Source organism: Vulpes vulpes, chromosome 6 (assembly GCF_048418805.1).
Source record: "Vulpes vulpes isolate BD-2025 chromosome 6, VulVul3, whole genome shotgun sequence".
In the NCBI taxonomy this organism is placed as follows: Eukaryota; Metazoa; Chordata; class Mammalia; order Carnivora; family Canidae; genus Vulpes; species Vulpes vulpes.
Window position 1 is genome coordinate 73,800,119 of NC_132785.1, and position 18,072 is coordinate 73,818,190.

The following is an 18,072-nucleotide window of genomic DNA, read 5'->3' on the forward strand; positions in this document are numbered from 1 at the left end:
AAACAAAATTACTTATTCAGTGGGCCTTGTTTTACTCATTATGTGTATAATACCATATTTACAAAGGGATAGGGGAAATGGTATCTATCAGAATGCCTGTATTAAACTTAGCTTTAACTTTTCTTAAATTAGTTAAGGTTGTATCTTTAACACATTCCATCTATAATCTTGAGTCATACTATTCAACTCCAGAATTTCTGTGTATTTGCCATTCATTTTGCCTAGTAAGTGGATGTCTGTATAAATGATTGGTTGATACAACTAAAGTTATCAAAATAATTTAGCAATATTTCTGGATCCTGCTATTTTTATATTTCATAACATGTTTAAGTAATCATGAAATGTAGAAGTAAGATATACATATTCATGTGATCTCAGTGATTCGTGGCTTGGTCCTCTATAAGACATAGATTTATTACCACAGAGATGTTCTAGCTCTTCCATTTGCAAATTGTCAAAACTTGAAGATTTCTATATACCTACATCCCCTCTTTACCAAATGCCTCCCAGAACAACTTAGAAAATGTCTTTGTTTGTTGTCTTTGAAACCTATAGGCCAGCAGAGTGGTACTCATTGTCACTTAAGCATCTTCTCCTGTATTAGCAATTCTTTAGTACCCAAAAACTTGAACATGGCCTTTTTATTAAAATTGCAATCATAAAATCACCATTTTAGTATTTTCATGGCCATCAGTAGACCTCTGTGGATACAGGGACTCAGAAATGTGGGATTCATCACCAGCAGATCCTGCAGTTGTATTTTCTATGTACCTACCTCCTGCATGTTCAGTATAGAAAGGATTATTATTGTCCCTGTGCATACATTGTGATAACAATAAGGGGACAGTGTTGTGCAGTATGAGCTGTCCTTTTTAGTAATACTTCTGGGAAAAGTGCTGTTGACCAAAATGATGTCAAAGTTAGGTGCATCATGTTCTCATGGAAACAGTGTTTATGTCCTTATGTGTTTATGCCCAACTATGTGGTATGAATGACTACATACCAACTTAATGAACTAGATAGTCTAAGTCCCTGCAGAGCATAAATTCTTCTAAAATGCATGAAATGGAGCAACACAATAAGAGCATTGATTCAGTTTATTGTATCTTCTCAATTACTCCATTATATTTTTCTGGGTAAATGGTGAAGGGATACTGTAGCCAGGTCATGAAAATAAGAAAACTTCCTTTAGTAATATTTTTGACCAGCACCTTTGAAGTCTACTTGGGTCACTGTCACTCCTTGATAACAGTAGGCTGCCTTCAGTTTCTTATTGCATTTTCCCTATAACAAACAAAAAGTTAAGATCCAGTTGTTGGTCATTCTACTGAATGACCAAGTCTTTATTCCTTCCTGAATTACCATCTCATTAACACCCACTGTTTCCCCTTGGACCAATTTAATTTTAAGTGTATGAAACCACTCTGATTTACAGAGATCATTTCACCCTCTGACTCAGTGCCACGTTATTATTTCATGATGTCAAGGATGCCTCCAAGTTGTAGTTTAAATGGTAGCCAGACTGGGAAGCATTCAGGGGTGAGCTGAGTCCTGAATCATCAAGCCCCAACTCTCCATCCCAGATGGAGATGGGAGAACATCTCGCATGTTCCACTACGTGGTTGATTTCAACCATCAATGATTCTTCCTTCCATTAACCCTTTTTTTTTTTTAAGTTCTAGAACTCATGCACCCAGATAAACATGTCTAAACCCATAGATATATGTTCACTTAAATGACTCTCCCTATAAGTATAAACATTTTGCTAACTGCTTTTGAAATTATCTGCAAAAGTAATTTTCCAGCTACAGATGCAAGGTGGGTTCATTAACTTACAGTCACTGAAGACCGTTCCTTGATGACAACCTATTTTACCTCCCCTGCCACCATTTTCTCTCTTGGACCTCTCACTTTTATCTTGCCCCCAGGCTATAAAAAAGGCTTAGGAGTCTAAGATGAGAAGGCTAAGGAACAGAGGAGACCAGCAGCCTGCAGGGCAGGGTGGGGGTGAAGGACCCTTTTGCCAAACCCACCAGGGAGCAAGCTTAGTGAGATGAATTTATCTGAGGGCTGTCTGACAACTACAAGAAGGAATGTTGATCTCGTGGGTGTGACCAGCTCTACGTTGTGAATGTAAACCCTCTAAATTATTACAACCAAATTTTAGGTCCATTGAAAACTCAGTTCCAAAGAGGACTGCATACACATAAAAAAGTATACATCCTTCCAACTGTGTGACTTTTAGAAAATAACTTCTACGTGTATCATTTGACACTCTATTTAATGTTTTAAAACACGTTTCAGTGAAAACATGTTTCATAATATTAAATTCCTAGAAAGGAAGGCCTTATGGAAATTCAATAAAAAGTAAAAAAAAAAAAAATCATCTTTGAAGACCCAACTGATAGAATTCAAGTGAGAATAAAGCATGTATTTTGTGCGTGGTGATGAAGTGCTATAGTTTGGCTGATGGGGATAGCACAGAGTGATTCTGTCCCCTGGATTGGCACAGATATGAGTATGTCCCAGTGCTCCTGGGAAAAGTGAGGCCCTCAGATCACCCCTGAGTGGGAAGGCGGGGGAAGACATTTATCCTGCTTTCCTTCTCAGCATCATTTGACCAAACCACCCTCATTTAGCCTCATGGTCCATCATCATAAATTAAACCCTCCAGAATCTCAATTGCCTCCTATCTCGATTGGCTATTTGCTCTGAATGTACTTGAATTTGTCAACACTGCCCTGGTGCTGCTGTGTACCACAGGAGCATGGTATGGCCTGGTACTACCACCAGAATTCTAGCTGAATAGCAGATAACTGTGTGTGCCCTTGCCTTGCAGTCTCCCCTCTGTTGAGAAATTCATTCAGGAGAAGTACCCAGGTCCCCAAGAAGTTAAAATTGGGGAATGGAGGGAGGTACTTCATACAAGTAATAACTCAAATTTGAGGTCATTCCAACCACAGATGTCCTTGCCTTGTTTCCATTCCCCAGGGCAACAGGCAGCAGTCCATAGGTTATATATTCATTGATGTGGCAATCCCACTGCATTAGACATTTTGCTTATCTCAGGAGAGTACCCAGAAATGCTGGGAACATCTCTCTCCACACACCTCCTGTCCTGGTGTAGTGGACAATTAACACCTGTGCAAAGCAAACCCACGGTCTCAATTACCCATGTATAGTTGTTTAACAGAAACATGATACTTAGAGCAGTTGCCCAGATGTTCCCACCTCAAAAGGATGGTTTCAACGTACTAGCTAACAGAAGTAGCTCAAGAGAAAATGACATTGAAAAGCCAGCATAGTTTACTATAGAGGGTTCCATAAAGCTGGAAACTATTCATAATCTGATTTAATAGGTCTGGGAAGCCCAACAGTATGGTATTAGAGCAAATGTATAAAAGATGCCATTCCTGTCTCAGGCAACAAGATAGACTTATAGATACTGTGATTTTTCTGATAGATCATGGCCAAAGGATTGTCTTATGAACTCCATTCAAAGTTGATTATTGCATAAGACATGCTTGAAACCTTACTGTTTTAGTCCTTTTGTTAGGAAAGCTTCATGAGGTAGAAGAACAAAGCTGAATTTTAATAATTCCGTGGTAAGCAGTAAGAAGAAAGACGGAGGAAACATATTCATGTCAGTGATTGCAAGCTAAGAAGAAAGGCCAGAAGAGGTGAGGGTAGAGAGAGGGACAGAATTTGGAAGAAAACAAAGTGAATCAGAAGAGTTGAAGAAACAGACTGTAAGCAACAAAGGAAATGACAAATAGAGCATCAGAAACGATAATAGAAATGATGAGATATTCAAGGTGCATGACTGCAGAGAGAGAGAGAGAGACACCAAGTTCATGTTGGGCTGGTTATAGTACAGAAGGCAAGAGGAGCCAGGGATTTTAAAGAATGAATTCTCTAGCAAAGCTCAAGCCATCCAGCAAGCAGCTTTCAGACTTTAATGTGGAGATAGATACCCTAAGAGTCTTGTTTAAAATGCAGATTCCTGACTCCATCCCAAGACAGTCTGTTTCCTTCTGTCAATGGAACAGGAAAATGTTTTTAAGAAGACTAGATGATATTGCATTTTTTACGCAGATGCAGGTGATCTTCAGACCTCACTTTGAGAAAACTCTAAAAACAAATCAAAGAAAATCTTACAGCTTTTAACAGCACCAACTTATTAGAAGAGAACAGAGGTGCTTGTAGGTAAGGAATATGCCCTATGAACCTGGCCAGGAAGCATGGAAGACCCACCTAGAATTATTGCCACAGAGCGAGAGATGCTGCAGGTGTGCACTGTGGAACAAGATCCAGCATAGCTTCTTAAGTTTGCTTTCTGGTTGTAGATCAGCCTTTGCCCTTTGCAGTTGGAGATACCTCTCACCCTAATTGAGACATAAATAAATAAATAAATAAATAAATAAATAAATAAATAAATAAATAAATAAATAAATAAATAATAACACCTCAAAGAAGCCTCTGAAAATAATTAAACATGATAATTCTGGATTATCTTTAATTAGAGGGAGGCTCTGGTGCACTCTGAGCTTCAGAGGGTCATCCTGCATTTGTTACAAGTGATCTGTCACTGGGTCACGTGCACATTATTCATCGCTTTCACCTCTGATCTTCCCCTCCTCCGAGCACAGCCCTCTGCAAGGGCCCTGCACTTAGGCTGTAGAATAAAAGAAATCCCCTCACGCTGTTCCTGCCACCGCTACTAGATGACATATCCCTTCCAGGGGGAATTCAGATAGACAGGCTCTTCTCCTTTCTATCCTTCATTCTGCGCTGGCTGCTTGGTGCCAGGCCCGTGCCTGTGCCAGGAGCGCCGGCCTATCCCTCGTGAGGACTCGGGTCCTTGTTGCTGCAAGAGCAGTGCCCAGGCTGGAGCCAACAGTCTGCAAGCAACGCCAATGCTTGTTATAGGCCCATATAGGATGCCAGCAACATGGAATGAGAAGAGAGGAGGGAGGGAGCGAGAGAGACTTGGAAAAACAACCAGAAATTGAGAGGGAAGCCAGACAAAGACTGTGGCCATCTTTTAAGACAGGCCTGCAACCATCTCTCTGCCTCTTCTGACTTGGTTTACCAGGCCTGTACCTGAGCAGAAAGTGTCATATCTTCTATAGTTGACACCGTCCTGTTTTCTTCTCTCCTTTCTGCATAGATTCAGGGCCCCCCTCAGTGCCTCTGTCCACTGACTCAGGGCTCCTGCTTGCCGCCTTGAGTCAATTGATTGGTTCCCTGACTGCTTGTCAGGTAGAGAGCAGAGGTCCTCTGCGTTCATCCTGGTTCCCGGCAGCACATAGGGAGCACCTGCCCCAGCCGAGGTGGGCGGTGGGTATTTGTTGAATTCAGAGTGAGGATCATTCTTTCCTCCCTGAAACCAGTTCTTCAAAAGTTGTTAAGCTTCACATGAACAGTGTCCCTCAAGACCATCTCCCCAGGTTAGGGAAATTGAAATGTACTTAGAGTAAGTACCATCTCAATTAATACATCAAAATTAGGATACAAATTCTGTCCAGAAACAAGTGTGGCCTTCGGGGTCAGAGTTGGGTCTCTAGCCCAGCCCTATCATTTATTTCCAGGCTGCGGATCTGAGAAGTATGCCTTTTCTCTACATCTCTGTTGTTTCCCCTGTAACATTAAGGATAATATTGCCCCTTCGCACAAGGTCATCGGGAGGATTAGATGAGAAAACTCATTGAGAAGCCCCTGATAGATGTAAACACTCAAATGTTTTTCCCTTTTAATTTTGGATTAAGCTGCATTTGGTGGCTTATTTCCTTTTTCTGGTCTTAAAATAACATTTCTAGTGTGCAGAAATACTAATTAAGTAACACCCAATGATTCAGTTAATAGCATCCACTTCACAATAGTTACGTGAAAGTTTAAACACGATAAGACTTAGCACTGCTACCTGTACAAACGGCTGTAACCCGTTCCCCACCTCAGCCTTGCCCATGCTGCATTTGTTTTATTTTGCATTGCTTACTAAAGATAAACTTGGATTTTTGACACATAGGGTTAAAAACCAAAAGCTAAGCTACTTTTACTCATATTTAATTTGCAAGGAAAATTTGTGTGTAAATAGGAAAAATCTCTCTTTAGGTAAATACAGTCACGGTGTGTATTTGTATGTCTTTGGTACAAAATGATCTTACCATCCTTCTATCTGGTTGTAATGGGCTTCAAGGACTTCTCTTTGCTCTAAATAGGAATATTTATTGATCAAGAGCATGCTGTTGCATTCTCTTCTGCTGTAACCCGAGGAAACAGCACCTTTTCACCTCTGAAACCGGTGTTGCCATATTACTCATGCCAGTCTTTTCTCACTAATTTTATGATTATAATGAGGCAGTGGTGCAGTAGTTAGCACAGATGACCTTCTAATTGAAAGACTGTAAATTCAATCTCCATCACTGGGCACCGACAGAAATTTAAATAAATATAGCTCCTAAAACCCTTGTGATGGGCTGGCCTAATGACCACAGGCTAGCAGAGCCCAAGTCATCTGTCACAGGGGACCGCCAGCATCTTCTGGGTGTTAACTACAGGAGTCATTAGAAGCAGGTTGCCCTCACGAAGCCAAGTGAGCTGAGGGACTTTTCCCCGGGCTTTGATTCAGGCACTGTGCCTGGCTATCCTGTAACATATGCCAGGTCACTTTTTTGTCAAATTGCCTCCAAAAACAGGCGCCTGAACACAAGGGGGGAGGCTCCGTTCTCAAATTGGACCTAAGCAGATATGAAAAGCCTTCTCTACCGGGCCCCCTCTTGTCTACTGCCATGTATAGATTCAGATGCAGTAAGCTGCCCAGGGCTGTGTTGACATCATCCCCTTGCTTACTGTATTCCCCACCATTTTTCACCCCCATGACCTTGGACAGCAATCCAATTCAGGTTTCCAGAATGAACTGCCCTGAGGATCAAGATGGGTATGGAAATGGTCAGTCCGAGGAAGGAATCCATGGAGCTGTAATGCTGGCAACATTTGTACCAAATAATTGAGTACTTGCCCTTGATATATTTCTGACCTTCCATTTTGGCTTGAACGTTGTGCGTATGTCTCTTATTGTGAGCTGCCTTAATTCTCTTTTGGAAACAAGTCGTATATAAATTTTTTAACAAAGTGGCTGCTTTAAAATATGTCCCTGGACCTTGACAGCAACTACCTAAAAATGGCCCCATATTGCTGACAATGCCTTAAAGCTGGTTATTGGGTTGTCAGCATGGTGCATCTTTATCCTGAATATATCACACAAACACAATGGAAATTTCCCATTGCCTTTAAAGTTTTGCATTCTGTATATTTGGTTGTTAGACAAATAGAGCAAGCTTTGCCGACTTCATTTTCATTCTTGGCAGCATGTTTTTATCATAAGGCAGATAGTCATTAATTTACAGAATCAACGCTGGGAACAGCTTTTGTGATCTCATATTAAATTTTCCCCTGAATCCGCCCCTTGGCAAAAATTACTCACATCGTTAAAAAATATTTAATTAGGCTGTAGTTTATACCCAGCTCACTGGGGAAATGTTGGAATTAATATGATTTGCATGAATTCTGTTTCTCTTTTTCTGTCAGAGATTAGTTTTGAATTCAGTTCAGAGGGTCGTTGACACTGCCAAGGACTCACAATCGTGAAGGTCAAACAGGTAGCAAATACTTCCCCTGGGTAGGTTCCCTGAAAAGACAGCTCAAAATTGCTTTTAATTATGGGTTACCTGAAAGGCCACTTGCTGTTTTTATTTTTCCACAGATCCCTGAAACACTGCATGATTGGAAGTTTTAGGTAAACCATTTTATTCCCAACTAAAACAGGCCTGTTTTTGTGTAGAGACAGATACATGTGCCTAGCTGTGCGATGCCCAAATTATTTTCTTAGCTGCTTACTGATTTCTGTGTGTTATTCACAAAGGAGAAAAGTCTCTTCGCTTTGTACTGGGATGTGGATAAAGTAGTCTTATAAGACAGTCAGCCAGCAGAGAGTAAATTTTCTACATAGCAGTGTATCTGCTTGCTTAATTCTCTCACAAGATAAGATACGATGTTTAGTTATGCATTTCCTTGTTTATTCTAACATGGGTCAGGAAAAAAAAACCTTAGGGAATTCACAATCCTGTGCCATTTTTTTTTTCAAAAGAAAATTTAATGGAATATTTAATTAATAATCTAATCAATCAATTAATCTCCGTTACAGAAGTGTTGAAATCTAATTCTTTTTCACAGCTATATCAATAAAAGAAGGGAAATGGCTACCCACTTATCAGGATAATAGGAAACTGTTACAGACACAAAGAAAAATTGACATTGTATTAATTCTGCTACAGTGGCCCTGAATTTGCCAGTATTACCAGAGTCTCCTTCGCATCTTAGACAAATTTCAGTTCACTCTCTGAGACTACCAGATACACCCTTTATGGCATAACCTTTCCTAATGGTGGGGAAAAAAAAAAAAGTGGTGGTTAGGGTCTTGTCTTTCTTTCTTTTCTTTTCTTTTCTTTTTTTTTATTCCCAAAGATTTGGGCTTTGTAGCTCTAAAAATAGGCACATTCCAATAATGAAAAGGCATTTAAACTTTTTGGACATTACCTCTGCCTTTATTGTTGAGCTTAAGTTTAAAAAATATAAACCATCTGCTATCAAAATATGTACAGAGCATACCATGCTGCTGACTAGCCAACTGTTGATGAATAAATATTTATATTTCGAATGATTTATATAGGGCTTCTTTCAGCACTGGAAAGATGAGAGTCAGTTTGACCCTTGATTCTAAAAATCGTGTGTCAAGTCACTCGCAGGGAATGGATGCCAGGTGTATCTATTGCAATAATAGCCTTATTCCAGAACATGGCTAATGAAGATCAACACATGTTCCAGATTATTCCAAAGTGTTCTAAACTGAAAGAAACTTAAAATGAGAGATGAGAGGAAGACCAGGATTTTTTGAGTACATATGTTCCGCTGGACATTGCCATGCTAATTTACACACATAACCTTATTTAGCCTGCAAAATACCTAGTACAATAAATACAAGTATTCCATTTTAAAATTGAGGAAGATCCAGTTCAAAGAGGTAGAGTATATAGACCATCTTTTTCATTCAGTCCTTTCTTTTATACAGAACCGTGCTGAACCTAAAGAGAATAAATAACCCACACACAATAACAGAGTTTGTCTCAAATATGTGGCTGGAATCCACATCTCCTTCACCTTCTCTCGGGTGTGTCCAAATTTTCCCAAAGACCACTGTAGATCAGCTCAAACTAGAAAAAGTTTTTTTTAAAGATTAATTTATTTATTCAAGAGAGAGAGAGCACATGCGTACACATGTGCATATGCACCCTGGAGCAAGGGCAAGGGGAGGGGCAGAGGGCAAGAAGCAGACTTCCCACTGAGCGGGGAGCCCAAGGGAGGGGTTGAATCTAACCACCCTGAGATCATGATCTAAGCTGAAATCAAGAGTCAGATGCTTAACCAACTGAGCCACCCAGGCAACCCGAAAAGGGATTAAGTAAAAGACAGCATAGCCATTTTCCCTATAACTTTATTAGTAAATTTTGCATTATTTGTTTTAGAGCAAGCCAGCTCAATTCTTGTGCTTGTACACGTGGCTTTATGAAATGTTTTACACAATAGGGTAGATGTATACCTTCCCTTCTAGTAGAAGGAAATTCATACAAACAATAGCATATTTACAATATTCTTTTTATTATATTAAGACCTTTATTAACCAGTACTACTGTTTGATTTTTTTTTTTTAATCAAGTTGTAAACTTTTACCACAAATTAAAAATGAGGTTCTTGAAACTCTCAACTTAACCAGACTGGAAACAATTTAAAGATCTTTAAAGGTATATTGAGAAAAGCCAGGCTTTTAAAGAAAGAAAAGAAAAGAAAAGAAAAGAAAAAGTATTTGTCATTACCAAAAAGAGATGTCCTTAAGGTTAAAAATAATAACCCCATACCACACAGATAATGCAGATGGTTCTAGTTATCTGATCAGTGGGCAAAAAGCAAACACTTAAGGTCCTCAACTCCAGTCTTTTGTTCATTATCTTATTGCTGGAATTTCATGTTCGTTTCTTCTTGTTGGATGACTAAACCGGATGGTGGTAGGGATGGTAAGCCAGCATTTACTCAGCCCCACCCTGCTCCACCTCAGAAAGAACGGATCCTCAGCTGAATTGGCTGCTTTTGTGTCCTTGCCATCTTGTGATTTAGGGTTTTCTGGGCATCTGGGTGGGTCATTAAAATACCAGATACTGGAGCTGAGGTGGCTGCTGACCTTGGGTCTCCTCTTGTTCACTTTCCTTGTCTTCTTCACCGCTGTCCTCTCCCGGGGGGTCTTTGGGAGGAGGCCCCCAGTCGCACAGTGTAGTTACAGACCACTGGTCTACCCTGCACTCCAGATGGAAGGCCCTCCAGCAGCTCTCCCTGCATGGGTCAGTTGCAAGATTGGTCACTGCCTCTCCACTCTGCACCCTGGGCCATGTGGGAGCTGAGGCCCGAAGTAGGGACCACCTGGGGTGGCCTGGCCTCAGAGCCCTCTACCAGCTGTCCTTCTCTCCCCACTCTCCCTGTGCCAATAATTCTGCTGGGAATTGTGGGGAGGAGGAGCCCTGCGACTGGAGAGCATCTTAATGGTTAGGGTCTGCCATGTGTTTACTGCCTTGCTCAGAGCCCCAGGGCCTGTCACATTTGCTGCCTCCACACTCTTCCCCCTTCCTCAATGTCCAACTCCACCATCTCTCTCTGTCCCCTTCTCCCTCTCTCCCATACTGGGAAGGCACTTCCTAGGGTCCTGGTTCCTTTTGGCAGTGTGGCATATAGATACATGGCCCTCAGTCATTCCTGGTGATGGAATCATAGAGGTTTCTGACATCATTGAACCATAAAACCATTGCTGCTGTGGCCTTCTTGTCTCCCCTCTCCCCAAACCACCCCCCAACCTCCCACCCCTGCCAGATGCCTCTGAGACAGTGAGAGCCAGTCTTGTGGGGAGGGCAGGTCATGGAGGGGGGTGCGGGGCAGAGGGGTGGCTGCTGGGTCTTGTTCTTTAAATACTGGTGGTTCTGCTCTGGGCTCTGCGATCTGCTCCCTCCTCCCAATACAACTCGCATACTTCCAACATTCTTGTCTGAATATATGAAAGCCAAAATATGTGACTTAAAGACAGTGAGTGAGAGAGAGCTATGAAATTGAAGAAATTGTACAAATGCCAATAGGACGAGGGACATTAACTCAGCTTTGCAAAAGGATGCAGGTGACTCACAAAGCCAAAAGAATCCTTTTCCATTTAGTTTTTGCTATTATTGCTGTTTGCTTTTCCTTTCTCCTATAGCCCCCTTATCTGATGAGCACAAAGCTTCTGGAGTCCCTGTTTCATCCTCATGTCTAAGGTGGCCGGTCTCAATATTTCATCCCATGGTCTCAGAAAACTGCAGAGTTGGTAAACGTCATGCCATTTGCATCTAGTTTCATTTCTGTTTGAAAATAAATACCATACCCTGTTTTCTTTCACTCTGAGGAGGAATAATAAATCATGAGAACAGTTCCTGAGAATATAGTCTACCCTCTGGGGCCACCAGTCGTCTTACTTTAGTGGGTCCGCCCCCAACTGCACTCTGAGGTGTTCCCCTGCTGCTCCCTATTCGTACTGTTGTGCTCACTAGGCAAAAAAATAAGCATAGTATCAAATTCCCACTGTCTAATCAGGCTGTTTTCACAACCAGATGTACTTGAAGAGATTATGGTTGAGATACATTGAAAACATGAGTTGTAACAGCTTGGGAAATTTCTAAGTATTTTGCAAAATATTATGCCCATGATATGGCACGTATTGGTTTTTCTTATGAATCCTGATTCAATGTGAAAGAGTAGACATAATTATTATTATGGCTACTGTTTATTAACTGCTTGTTGTATGCCAAGCACATTACTCATCTCAACAGTCCCAAGCAGCAAAATCTCCATTTGACAGGTGAGAAAATGGAGGCTTGGAAAGGTTAAAGCAAGTTCTTCAGGCTCACACAGACGTGGACATAGCTAGGTTTTAAACCCTGGCCTTTCCAAGTCCAATCAATGCAGTGTCTCAAAGCAGAGCAATGGAGTGTGAGGCAGAAGTGATTCTCTGCCCTGATCATGCACCCGATGTGGGGCTGGCAACCCCCTCAAGTTCAGGATCTCAGGTCTTCGCTCTGATTTACAGTGGTAACAACCCAGGGTTTCAGGGAGGGGGCAGGCAACACACCAGAAAGCATTTTGAGATCAGCAGTCTAATCAAATCAACAAATGTTTATTGAGCACAGTGCTAGGTATCTTGGGAACCATAAAGATAAGTACGATATCATCCCAGACCTTAAGAAGCCTGCATTCTAGAAAAGGGTTTAATAAGAAGTGTGACAGTGGCTCAGTAGAAAAGTGTTACAACCCTTCAGTTCCTGGAACAGGTCATTTCTATTTCTCCTACAAGGATGACTTTCTTAAGACTGGAGATGAACACTGGTTAGAGAAAATTTTCCTACAGCACACAATAAATTATTTTAAGAAAGAGAGAGAATGGGGGAGTCAGTACATATTTTATCCATCCCTACATTAATACCTCCCCAGACCAGTTCCTGATGACTCAACACTGTTCTGGCCGCTAATGGCAGAAAATAGTCCCCACAGATATATTTTGCACATAAAATCATCCAAACACACAACATTAATTATGCACATTATGTAAAAAGATAATAGTGTTACCTTTACAGTGGGGGGTGGGAAGGAACACATCTCAGTGGATAGATAACATTCTGTTCCAGCTGAGGAATGTCAAATTGACTGCAGGAGGTGATAGAAATGCTGACTTTTCCAACCAAAGATTGCCTCTTATTCGAAGTGCACACTCCTCAAAGCTCCTACAAATCTTAGGTATTGATTTTCTGGGATGCCAACTGCACTACTTTCCTGTTTCTCAGCCTGAAAAGGCAGCAAGCCTTGCATGAGCTCCCTGTCACTGTTTCTTTCACCTTTGAGGCTTCCATTCTTATGTAAGTAGACACTGTATAAATCGAGGGGAATTTTTTAGGTACTTCAAACATTTTTTGGGTGCTAGCTAACTCTCTGTCACCAGCATAGGAAGAAGGGATTATCCCTCACAATTACAAGTTATAAACTGGAGAGGCAAAAAAGGTACAGTGCCTTGTCCACCCTCATTCCAAGAATCCATAGTGACAAGGGAGGACGGAAAAAAAACAGACTTTTGCTTCCCAGGCTAGTGCTTATGTCAGTAATTCATGTCATGCCTTTATATGTTAATAGTATCACCTTAACGTGGTCTTTCCATTTATGTCCTTTTCTTCTCTTTCAAAAACTCTGCTTCCATATACCCTGACATACTGGACTATGGCACCAAGTCAAGGACTATGGTTCTCACACTACTCCTCCCAGTACAGTTTTTCTTTCAAGCCAGACCTTTTCGAAAGACCCAAAACAAACCACACCAACATAGAGCTGTTCTAGTTGGAAAGTGTAGTGCCTCCGAGGTACCTCAGGGGCTCCTTAATTTGGCTCCAAGAATCAGTAGGCTCCCTCATTATCTGCCATACCAGGGAGAATTTGAGGAAAAAGATTATGCTTTTCATCAGAGTCTCAAAGGATCCATGAGCCCAGAAAGACCTAGGGTATTTATCTTTCGGTTCAGCTTGAAACTCATGATCATCTCCCACTTACCATCTCCCACTTTATTAATGTGCTTCTGAATCAGACTCAGATGGCTTTGTTGAGGTCCTAACAACTGTAAAGCAGTATTGATTGAAAGTCCTAGCAGATCAGACTTGATAGCCCAAGATGGGCTTCTATTAATATGATGAATGAAGAAGCAAAATCAGAAAGCCACCATATTACTCTAGGATTCAGACACTTACCAAACCCTTGAAATCCACTCATTTCTCAATAAAATTGCAATGCTATTTAATTATTCACTCACTTAACATAAAGGGCATACCTACTGTGTTACTGGGGAGTTGGGCCAGGGAATTAGACAGAAATGGCTTCCGCCCTCAGGAAGCTTACTCCAATGAATTAACAGGTGATGTTCACTGATCACTAAGTATATGCCATATGCTTTGTTTGGCACATTGCATGTGTTATCTTATTTAATTTTGACAACTGTTAGGTAGAAAACCATTACTTACCTGTATTTTATAGTTAAGGAAACAGTAGAGTAACTTGCCCAAGGTGAGTAATGGTTTTGATCCCAGGCCATGTGCCTTTAGAGGCTGCATTCCTAACCAAATACTCTCCATTAGAAGCATGTCAAAGTAAATATTAGAAAACCTTCCAAAACATAGCCCACTTTGTGTATACCATTATTCATTAAACTGTACCCTCCTGTCCCAAATACCTAAACAAATGTTTTTAGTCTAAGAAACATGCCCTTCTTGTCTGGCTATCCTGGAAGGTGCCTCTTTAAATGTTCAGCAGAAAAGGCAGGAACTCATCAGTCTCAGCTATTAGACGTTATTTCCAAATGATGCAATTAAAACTAGAACAAGAGACTCTGTAATTGTGGACAGTCACCTATAGCCATTAGATTGTATGAAAAGGTTGGCTGTAAATTCAGTTAATAGGTTACCAGAAAACATACCTTCAACAATCTCGATTTCATCTTAAAGAAGCAAGAAAGTAGCATTACAGGAATAATGACTCATTAGTGACTTGAAATTGGGATTATTTGGCTTTGTTTTGTGTCCTTAGACATGTAAGGCTGAAGGGAAACCGAGTGAGGTTCACTAATGTGAAAACCTCTACATGATTTGGCATGGAGGTTTGAGATCATACCAGCTCCTCCCTGGGCGGTTCTCCTGAAGCTCAGAGAAGAGCTGGGGTTTTCCCGATGGAGGAAATGGATAAGTCAAAGATATGCAAGATTACAAGAGGGATATCCCTTCTAGCCTGGAGCCTATGAGGAAAACAAATACCTGGGTGCTAGTAAAAATGGATGCAGTTTGCCCACTGGCTCGGTGATGCCAAATGGGTGAGCTGAGAAAACATGCTGTGTTTTCTGATGCAGTCCCAGATCCTCATGAAAGAGAATAGGTACAAGCTTACCAGTCTCTAGCAGTTTAAGCTGCCAGGTCCCAGCCATCTCCATCAGTTCATTCTTGAGATTTTATTCATCAGAATTCATTCCAAAACACTGAAACTATTGCCCTTGAGGCTTTCGTGTTCTTTCATGGATAAAGAAGGCTGCAGCTGAGTCTTCACAAAAGTTGCTCATGAAATCCTTGAGTCATCCTTGTTTTGATTTGGTTTTGTGTTTTTATATTCCTCTCGGTATGGATAGCATGAAATTTTCAATTTGCAAAAGGATTTAATCAACAGCAAATGTTTTGAATCAGATTAAAACCCAAATACTTTAAGAGCTATGTATTTATTCTGTCCTGCTGGGTGCAGTCATTTTATCTTGCTTCTGAAGGGCAATGCAAAGCCATAGATGCTCCAATGAATTTCCTGCAACAGATAGGTATGTTAGTGGTTAACAGTGATAAATGTTTACCTTAAAAATCCTGGGTTCTTCCTTAGAATTTGCCCCCTTCTCCTTGACACATCAAAAATGGGAAATCATCTCTGAGACTGTTTTATTTGTCTGTGTTTTCGGGACAGCACATTTACATACTCGCGAAGGCAATCAATATAAGCAAGCCCAGGTCTTCCAAGAATCCTTAATTATATGTCTAAGAATGCATATGTATTCACATGTAATACTTGTGTTTCTGCAGTGTTTCCCCCCACCTTTTTGAGCTGACATGTGCTAAGACTCTTTGGAAGTGGTAAAATCAAGAGTGTAACAGGCAAATGCACAATGAGTTGTTAAATGTGATGGCAAAATAAAAAATTTTTAAAAAGCTTCAGTCAGTATGATCAGTTAAAAAAAAAAAAAAAAAGACAGCCGGCAAACTGTCTATCATGTGATGAAATTTGACAGTAGGGATTATGGCTTTGATGGACCAGAACAGCTAATAGAAGAAGCTGACATTTTTGAAACCCTGCTAATTAAGGGTTCCTTCCTTAATATTAAAATAAAGTCTTTGTCTGGGTTTTATGGTTGGAGAATCAGGTGTTTTCATTAATATATGCCAGTCAGTCTTAATAAGCTTGGAGGGCAGAGGAAGTTATTATTGAGTGACCTTCTACAAAATAAGCATGTTGCTAAGGGCTCTAACCCTGCCCTGTTCAGACTGATGAATCTCATTTCCAATGCAAAAGCTTCACAAGAAATCCAAGTATTCTCTGTGCAATCACAGAAAATAATCCTTGTGTCTCTTGTAATGTCCAGAATTGCCACTTACTACACTACTACTGTACAATGAATATTACAATACATATTATTTTTCTAGCACAATTGTCTACATTTCTGAATTGCCCAGAATAGAAAAACTTATTGTGAAGACACTTGTATTGAAAAGTCAGCTCATTTTAATACTTTTCAAATAGTCATCTACTCTGTTCATGAATTATAATGCTCCGAATACATCTGACAATACTGGCTTTGAAAAGGAGATATGTCTATATTATTACATATTCATTTTCAAATAGATTTCAAACAGATTTTAAACCATTCATTGAAATTCATTGAAATGATAAATTCACAGTTGGATTTTGATTGACTCTTAATCCAATTTTACTTTTGATAAGTTTTCACCCCTCTCTTCCCACCCACCCCCAACCTTTCTCAACCAATATGTTTTTTGTTCTGCTCTTGGTTTTTAAAGCAAAACTGATGGGATACGGTAAAACTTGAAGGTTTTGATAACTATGTAAAGCTTGTCAAATGAATTGGTAAATTTAGTTAAAATCAGTAAAGGACCACACTACAGGTGATTTGTCTGGCTAATTTCCAATATACCAATGCTTCTCTTATAGAAACAGATGTGCATTACAAGTAACTGTTGATTCACATCCAGAGCACCACTTTGAAAGAGTCTTTCAGTTATTGAGCCGTATCTGGAAACATGCAGGTAGCTAAGGTGGCTGGTGTTGGGATAATAGATCAAACACCTTGAGTTTTATGGTTACCCAGCATGAACCAGCTGCTCCTTATCTTGAGCTCTTTCTGTCTGTCCTAGGAGGAGAAGTTGGGTAATACCTCTGTTGCTGGATGCATGGTCAGGTAAACAGACAACAAACCTATTTAAGTCTCTTTGGAGAAGAAAGGAGCTAGATTAAAAACTGCACAGTGCATCACAGGTTTTGTGCTCACCCATGGGAAATAAAAACTTTCCATCATAAAAACTGAATTAATTACAATATGCTAGGTATAGGAACAAATGAGATACAAATCTTAGGTTCAGGGCTTTAGTATGTGGGACAAGAAGTTCAAAATGGCAATGATTTCACCCTTAGGTTTATTGGAGTCAATTGCCTTTGAGATACATACTTGAGAAGAAAAAAAAAAAGACATTTCCTATAAATGACTTATTGAAGCTGTTTTTCAGTATTTTAAAAAGGAAAAATAAAAAGGTTAGTGAAGACTAGCATAGATCTATCTCCTTAGGGCCCAGATCAATCATCTTAGTGTTTATTGAGCCTCTACCTGATGCTTCCTTCCCACTGTCCTGGGCTTATGTAGCACACTACCCCCTGCCCTTCTGTGCTCCAGTGTAGTTAGAACCCTGTGGTATCTTGGATTGCTCCCTTCTGCTCATCAGTCACCTGTCCTTTCTAATTTTCTTCTCTGTATAGAACCAGAATAGGAGTTACCCTCCCAGACACTTTAGGTTTATAGTCTCACCTCTGGACTCATCCACACCAGTGCTACTCAAAGTGTGGGTCGTGGAGCTACTCAAAGTGTGGGTCCACATCACCCAGGAGCTTCTTAAAAATACAAGATTTGGGGCCCCACACCACATCTATGAAACCAGTATCTGTAGGAACCCATGACTCTGCATTTTTAAGGACATTCCAAAAAGATTTTCACCAATTCAACAGAGAGTAATCAATAATGCTCATTACAACTTATTTGTATACTATGTTGTGCTGTCATATATTTTTGTCATATCATTTAACTCTGCAAATGTT

At 40.4% G+C, this 18,072-nt stretch overlaps 1 protein-coding gene and 1 long non-coding RNA gene across 15 annotated transcripts in view; one reads left to right on the top strand and one right to left on the bottom strand.

The window, feature by feature from the left end:
- The window catches only part of NPAS3 (neuronal PAS domain protein 3), an 832,714-nt gene that overhangs the window by 682,388 nt on the left and 132,254 nt on the right, over nucleotides 1-18,072 (top strand). The window lies entirely within an intron of this gene.
- Nucleotides 12,269-18,072, bottom strand: part of LOC140599350 (uncharacterized) — a 64,989-nt gene continuing 59,185 nt past the window's right edge. For both annotated transcript variants that reach the window (XR_012002131.1, XR_012002130.1), the window contains one exon: nucleotides 12,269-15,504. This is a non-coding gene — a long non-coding RNA (uncharacterized lncRNA). The remainder of the gene's footprint in view (nucleotides 15,505-18,072) is intronic.